Here is an 8,226-nt window from a genome sequence, read left to right on the forward strand (position 1 = left end):
CTGAGGGATTTACTTTTTCATGGGCCACCCAACCCTCAAAGTCATGCAGCTCTGGTCTAGAGAAAGGTTTTTGTTTGTTTGTTTTTTGGACAGGGGAGACCTTGGTGTGTCTGTAGATATCAGGGATAGAACCAGTAGATAGAGATTGAAGATTAGAGAGAATCGGAGTAATAGTGAAGGCAATCTGCTTGAGGAAATGGGAGGTCATCAGTTCAAAGACACACACACGTACATATATACATATATGGGAGGAGAAAGTGAAGCCAGTGACCTTGCACAGCCCTCCCTCACTCAAATCAAAGTCAAGCGCAAGTCATGTCATCATTTTCCTGATGTCATGGTCCTCTTCGAGAATGAAGGACAAACACAACACACACACACACATACACACACACACACGCATATATATATATCCCCATATATGTGTGTATATGTATATATGTATGCATGTATATACATACACACATATTCCCCCATATATATGTGTGTGCATGTGTGTATGTGTATATGCACACACACATACACACACACATATACATATACACATATGGAGAGAGAGAGAAGAGGGAGAGAAAAAAGAGAAAAAGACAGAGAGAGATGGGTGGGGGGAAGCTCATCCTTGGCTTGAAGAAGGGTCATCTTTTCATCAGAGACTATGGTGAAGCAATACATAATGGGAGATCTTGTTAGAGGGATGTGAGATAAGGAAGAGAGGAGAAGAGGGAGCTCTTGGATAATGGCCTTAGATTTTTCCAGATGAGATGAGGTATTCTGCTGTGGGAATAAGGGTATGTGGGAATCTTAAGGAGTCAAGGGAAAGTTTGGATTAGTTACTGAAGAAATTGAGGGGATTAGGACAGCAAGTGATTGATTGTGGGAATTGAGTGAACCACAATGACTCCATCTTGTGACTCAATTCTGGAACTAGCTCAGTTCCCTTTCTATTTAATTATGGGTCTAGTCCAATTTCTGTCTTGTGAGAAAACTTTATTCAATTGTGGGAATTGGAAGAAAACTTTGTTGCATTGTTTGAACCTAGCCCTGCGAGCCTGGGAAGCTGAACTTCCTTTACCTGCTGTTCAGAGACCCTTAACTAAAGACCCAGGTTATGCTGACCAGACACCCGGTCAGATCCAAAGATTGATGTGAGGAGTTTTTTCACAGTTGTACATCTCAAACAACCCCTATGTCTTGTCTGAAAACTAGCCCCATGCTGCTTAATCAGTTACTGTTTCCATGTTCTTTTGATTGTTTACAGACACCTAGGGGGAGTGGGAGACCTCTTTTCTAATTTCACTCTTCCCCACCCAACTTGGAAAGTCTCTAATCTTTCATCCATTTAGAAATCAGATTACTTAATGTATTGTTTCCTTTGAATTAATTGGCCTTATTTGCTTAATTCTTTTTAACCTATAAAGTTTGTCTCCGCCTGTATTCCAGGTCCAGCCCTAAGCTGAGGAAGGGGTCTGGTCCTGATTTGTTAGACGATTGGCATGCATTGCTTAATAAATTGAAATGCTTGGAAACTTGAACCTTTGTTTCCTCATTTGTTTTACCTTTCACCCACCACATTGCTTTAGTGAGTGGGATAGGGAATCAATTAGGGATGAAAAGAATTGATGCAACACAGGCCCTGGTGAGATTAGATAGCAGAAATTTGTGTTGGATAAAGTCAGTACTGTTTTATGATTTCTCCCAGTTCTGTTAAGGTAGCATGATGAAAAAGAGCAGAGGAGACATATGATGGGAGTATTTTAGGGCTGAGGTTTGCTAAGCATGATCCAGAATAGAACAAGGTAACAAAGGATTTAATAGTAAGATAATAGTGTTGAGTCAAATTGGCTCATCAAGAGGTTGTGATTGAGAACGGAGGATAGTGTAACCTAGAGCAGGGTTGATGGCCTGGGAAAGTATTGAGGGAGGGAGAGATTAGAGACCTAGGTGAGAATGAAGAGCAGGTTTGAGGAGAGCAAGACAGGCAGAGATGGAATAATAAAAGATTATGACCAGATAGAGGAATTTTAGAGTTCTTAAAAATGGAAGGTGGCTTCTCTCTTTTCTCTCGGCCCAGACGGTGGCAGCATGGGTAAGTGCCATGGTCTTCGTACTGCTCGAAAACTCCGAAGCCACAGGAGAGACCAAAAGTGGCATGACAAACAGTACAAGAAAGCTCATTTGGGCACTGCCTTGAAGGCCAACCCGTTTGGAGAAGCATCTCATGCCAAAGGGATTGTCTTGGAAAAAGTTGGTGTGGAAGCCAAGCAGCCCAATTCTGCCATCAGGAAGTGTGTGAGAGTCCAGCTGATTAAGAACGGCAAAATATCACTACCTTTGTTCCCAGTGATGGCTGCTTGAACTTTATTGAGGGAAATGATGAAGTTTTGGTTGCTGCATTTGGTCGAAAAGGTTATGCTGTTGGTGATATTCCTGGAGTCCAATTCAAGGTTGTAAAAGTTGCAAATGTTTCTCTTCTGGCCTTGTACAAAGGCAAGAAGGAAAGACCAAGATCATAAAGATTGTATGATGTCTTTGTCATAGTAAAAAAAATTTTTATGTAAAAAAAATGGAAGGTGAACACTTGGGGGTAATGTGTAGGTCGAAGGTATGACTGTTCCTGTGTGGAGCTGAAGCGGGGATACCGCAGTACTTCCAGCACTTTCCTGACCCTGCTACAGAGAAGTATCCCCTGAGTCTCCTCCTTACTTTGTTGGAACCTCAGTTGTAGGCCAGGAATACTATGTAGGCCCTGGATCCTATCTGTAGTGGCTTGGAACTGGAAGAGTCCCCTTTCCCATTGGGAGCAACAGGTGTACAAATAGAAGTGAGTTTTCAGTTTTACTGTAAGTGGGTAGATGTGATCCTGAAGTGTCAAGTTGAGTTCTGAAAGAATTTTTCCATCATGGTATTATTATATATAGTGGTTAGGTTCTAGAGTACCATATACTAGTACTAAGCATAACATTATACATAAGGTAAATTATATGTTAATGTTATACATTATAGGTTATATGTTAAATGGAACTTTGTGGGGGTATCCTGGAAACATTACTTGGTGTAGAACCTTTTTTTTTCCTGTGAGAAAATGTATTCTAATTTACAAACAAATGACTTCCAAATGAAAGTTTGGAATACAGCCCACTCACGAATTGAGGACCATTCTTACAATAGTGGCCTAGTTTGTAAAGGTGAAAATTTAACTCCTTAGATATGCTAGGAAAGTGCTTAGGCAGAGTATTAACTAATTCTCTTAGACCACAAGGCTGGCATTTATCTTTCTGAAGCAGCGATTACCGCCCACCCCACCAAATGCTGCCTAAGTCAACTGAAGGAGTTAAAGCTATATTCTAGATCGAGTTCCCAGAAATCGTTTTGCAGAATATTGAGATATATTAACCATTAGAACAGTTTGGTAGTTTTTTCTCTTTGAACCTATTTATTTACCACTTTTTGTTTACATGTATTTTGCGTTTTTCTTTCTCATTGGGTTGTTTGGATGTTTTTCTTTATGTTAGCAATTTGTACCTATCCTCTGTTTTTATTATTTTCTAGTTTTGCTGTGTTTATTCTATATTTATGGGGTAGTATTCTTGAGCCTAGCACAGTGCCTAGCTTGTAGTAGGTACTTAATAAGGTCAACAAATCAATCAATAAGCATTTATTAGGAGCTTACCATGTGCCAGACATTATGCTAAGTGATAGGGATGCAAAGAAAGGTACCACCCTCAGAATCGTTCCATACTGTCATGGTACCACACGCAAACAACTATGACAAACTCTTTCTCTCTCAATATGTGTATATGTGTATGTGTGTATATACACACATACACATATATGCAGGATAAATGGGAGATAATCTTGCAGGGAAGGCACTTGCATGTAGAGGGATTAGAAATGGCTTCCTACAGAAGGTGGGATTTTTTTGTTGGCACCTGAAGAAAGTCTTCGGGAGAGGAAGAGAATTCTGGGCATGTGGGATGGCCAGTGAGATTTCATGGAGTCAGAGGGTCTCCTGTGAGGAACAGCAAAGAGTCCAGTGTCACTTGATCAATGAATCCAGATCATTTTTAATTAGTCGATTCATGTTTGTGTTGGTGTCTTATCCCACTTGCTAGATTATAAATTTAATGATGAGAGTTCTCACACTTTTGTATTTATGTAGCATGCCTTTTTATATCTCTATATAGATGTAAATTACCCAGCGTCTAACATACAGCTTTGTTATGTGGCAGGTACTTAATAGATGGAGCTATATTTTTTTCTTTTTAACTATGTCATTTAGCTTTGGAGAAGCTAAAACATTAAAATATGGATGACATTAAGAACTTTAGAGATTATCCAGTCTAGCCTTCTACCCAGTGCAGGAGTCTTCTTAATAACTGAGCATTAATTAAGTACCTACTATGTTCCAGGTATTTTTCCAGGTGCCAAGGATAAAAAGGCAGAAAGCAGACTTTTAGGGAGTCTACATTTTCTTGGGGGACACAACTATATATACATATATATAATATAAGAATAGGGGTTGGAATTGTGATTTCAGTGGCCTAGGGAACTCTCAGGTGAGGATATACTACTCCCTTAGTAATGCAGGTTGGCACCTTCTCTGTAGCTTAGAGTCTTAGTTTCCTAGGGCCCTTAAAGGTTAAATGACTTGTCCCAGGTTACAAAACAAATACATGTCAGAGGCAAGGCAGGAACCTAGGTTTTCCTGGCTTTGAGGCTTGTTCTCTATCCAATATGGCACACTGCTTCTCATACAGAACATATGCAGAATAAATGAGAGGCAGTTTAGGGTAGAAGGACGTTAGCAGTTGGGACCAGGAAAGGTATCACACATTTCTTTTATATAACTTGGTGTAATTCACACAGGATCACATTCAGGCTTCTCTGGAAATGTAGTCGAGGATCAGCTCACAGAATCATCAAGCATGCGTAATTGAAAGTCAACTCAATCAGAAGAGCTCCATTAACTTTTGTGTTGCCTTTGTGCTTTGGAAGATTTTAGAAATAATAGAATCCTGGTATTAAAAGCTAAATGGAACATCACACAGTAAGAGAACGTAATGCACATTGATTTACAGATAAAGTAAATACTTTTGGTCACAGTTCATGTTCCACATTGTTTTTTTCTTTTTTAAGATGTTATGGGAAATGCTTTTATCTTTAAAAATGATGATCAAGCAGAAGGATGACAAATTGAATATTACTCAATTCACCCCAGTGACACCCTGCATGTTTACCTGGAAAATGATCTTGGTTTTGGAGCCAAAAATTTTATATGGAAAAGGGGAGACAAATGTTTTTCAAATACAGAAGCACTGGTGGTTGTCACTAAATTACTTATGTCAGCTATCTCAGGCTTCTTGGAATTGCAACCCTTTTTCATCAATAATTTTCTTTATCATCTCTATCCCTCCACAATTCTCCCCACCTCTGAAAAAAAGTACTATGTAGAATATATGTGTCTGTGTATGTATGTATGTATGTATGTGTGTGTGTGTGTGTGTATATATACATATATATGTATATATATATATGCGTATACTTTAACAAAACTTTATTTTTTGCTTTGGGCATTTGGAACTACTCATCTATATAATGGGAGGCACTTAAAGTGTCATAAAATCCAGATTAAGAATCACTGGTTCAAAGATCACAGCAAGTATTCGTAAAAATGCACCACTGTTGGATGTGGCCACCAGGTGGAGGTGGTTCCCATTGTTTCTGCTGACATTTGACAGACCTTAGACTCCAGGATGCCCAGAAAACAAGTGCTTCACCCTGTATGGGACAGCTTACAGGCTCCAAGCTGGGTAACACAGAAAAGGAGGTGGTGATAGAAGTGGAGCTAGGGAGGAGGGTTTGGAAAAGGGAAAGGTATGTTGCAATTCACCCAGGGTAGGAGCATGTTTTGCCATTGCTATTCAAATGATACAGAGTTATTAGGGAGAAGGACACTAAGTCAATCGATCAACAAGTACTTATTGATCAGTGATTACTTATTTTTTTTATTCTGATGTTAACTAATGCCAAGTAAAATCAACACTTCATATATACACTATAGGACGGAAAAAGAGGACTGTACTAGAAGCTGGAAATCTATTACATATAGCTTACTTTTCTTTTAAAGTATATATTGAGTTCAACACGTTACTTTTAAAGCTGTTCTACTTGTCTGCTATTCCTTCTGGCCCTCTTTTGTACCTTTGAAAATGCTTCACTGACCTTCATTATTTGTTTTGTCAACCCTATTCTTAGTCTTCCCCTTCCTCCCAATCCTTCTTTTTCAGTTAGGGAAAAAAAAATGGCAAACCCCTTGTAACAAATAAGCATGGTTAAGCAAGTTAAATTCTTGCAATGCCTGTGTTTGGAAACTGTATGTCTCCATCTATAACTTGAGTCCAACACTTTTCTGTCAGGAAGTGGGTGGTGGGTAGCATGCATCATTCTCTGTCCTCTTGAGTAGTGTTTGGTTATTGCTTTGATTAGGATTCTTAAATTAAAAAAAAAAACCTCATTTCAATGTTGTTGTTACTGTATAAATTATTCTCCTGGTCTTGTTTACTTCATTAGGAATTAGTTCATACAGATGTTTCCAAGTTTCACTGAAATTATTACTTCCTTTCTTACAGTGTCATTATATTCCCTTATATTTGTAATATATATTATGTTCCATTACATTCCCTTATATTCGTAAAGCATAATTTGTTCAACCATTCTTCCAGCCAATGGACTCCCCCTTAGTTTCCAGTTTTTTGCCATTACAAAAAGGGCAGCTATAGATATGTATCTACATCTGGGTCATTTTCTTCTTCCTTTGATGACTTTGGTGTATAGGCTTAGCAGTGGTATTGCTAGGTCACAGAGTATGGACATTTTAGTGACTTATTGGGGACAGTTCCAAATTGCTTTCCAGCATCCTTGGACCAACTTCCACCAACAATGCATGTGTGACTGTTTTGTGTCAGCCTCTCCAACAATCACCATTTTTCTTTTACGCTACCTGTGCCAGTTTGATGGGCAATAAGGTAGAATCTCTGAACTTCATTTCTCTAATTATTAGCAATTAGAAGCATTTTTCATATTTGTCAATAGCTTGAATTTCTTCTTTTAAAATGTCTATACAATAATTGCTTATTGATCAGCATTTATTGAAGATCTATTCCATGTGTAATTAGATAAGGATACAGAAGAAGCCTAAACATGCTCCTTGCCCATAGTTTATAATAACAATACCTCACTTTAAAAGTACATTTGATGCCTTTTGACTCTATGCCCCTTTTTACTATTTTCCTCATCTTCTTGTGACAAAGAAAAATGAACAAAAACATGTGAAACATAGAGTCTTAGTGGCCTGGGAAACAGAAAGGTTAAGTGAATTCTCTAATGTTATGAACAGTCAGAACTTGCACTTGTTGCTAAGTCCAGTTGATTTTACTTTTGTAACATCTCTTCCATGTGCCCCCTTCTCTCCTTTGATGCTGTCCCCACCCTGGTACAAGCTTTCATCGTTTCTTCCTGGACTAGTGAAATAGCCTTTCGGGTGGTCTCACTTCCTTGAATCTCTTTCCAATCGAGTTCATCCTCTATCTGGGGTTACCATGGTGCCCGCCGCCCCCCCCAACCCCCCCCCCCCAACCTCCCTATTCTCTAAACTTTGGTGACTATCACCTCTAGGATCAAATATAAAATCCTGTTTCATATCCAGAGCCTTTTATACCCTGGCCCTCTCCTGCCTTTCTAGTCTTCTTTTATCTTAACCCCCTTTCCCCCCATTCTGTGATCTAGGTCATTGCTATTCCTCAAGCACACAGTCCATCAGCAGACTTTGGGTATTTTCATTGGCTTGTCTCTCATGCCTAGAATTCTCTCCTTCCACACCTCCATCTCCTAGCCTCCCCGAATTCCTTCATATCTCATCTAGAATTCCACTTTCTACAAGAAAGCTTTCTTGATCAATCTTTTTTTCATCATTAATACTTTCATTAGTAATAAGAGAGACCCAAGAGTCAAGAATGGTCTGAAGTTGTCTTGATTGGAGGGCTCATTTGAAGTCCACCATTTTGAGCTTGCAGCTACCAATAGTTGCCAAAAAGTTGATTGTAAGTTAAAGTGAATGGGGCAATTGAATTGATAGGCTAAAGGTAAAATGATTCCCTTCAAAGGTTATGCAAACCTCCACCCTGGTTCCCTGGCATAAAGGGGAAGAGGGTCTCTCTTTGTTCTGTG

The 8,226-nt window shown here is 39.1% G+C and overlaps 1 pseudogene; it reads left to right on the top strand.

Moving 5' to 3' along the window:
• The first annotated feature begins 2,073 nt into the window (after positions 1–2,073).
• Positions 2,074–2,545, top strand: LOC118834069 (annotated as a pseudogene).
• Positions 2,546–8,226: the final 5,681 nt, after the last annotated feature.

Source organism: Trichosurus vulpecula, chromosome 1, assembly GCF_011100635.1.
Source record: "Trichosurus vulpecula isolate mTriVul1 chromosome 1, mTriVul1.pri, whole genome shotgun sequence".
NCBI classification, from domain to species: domain Eukaryota; kingdom Metazoa; phylum Chordata; class Mammalia; order Diprotodontia; family Phalangeridae; genus Trichosurus; species Trichosurus vulpecula.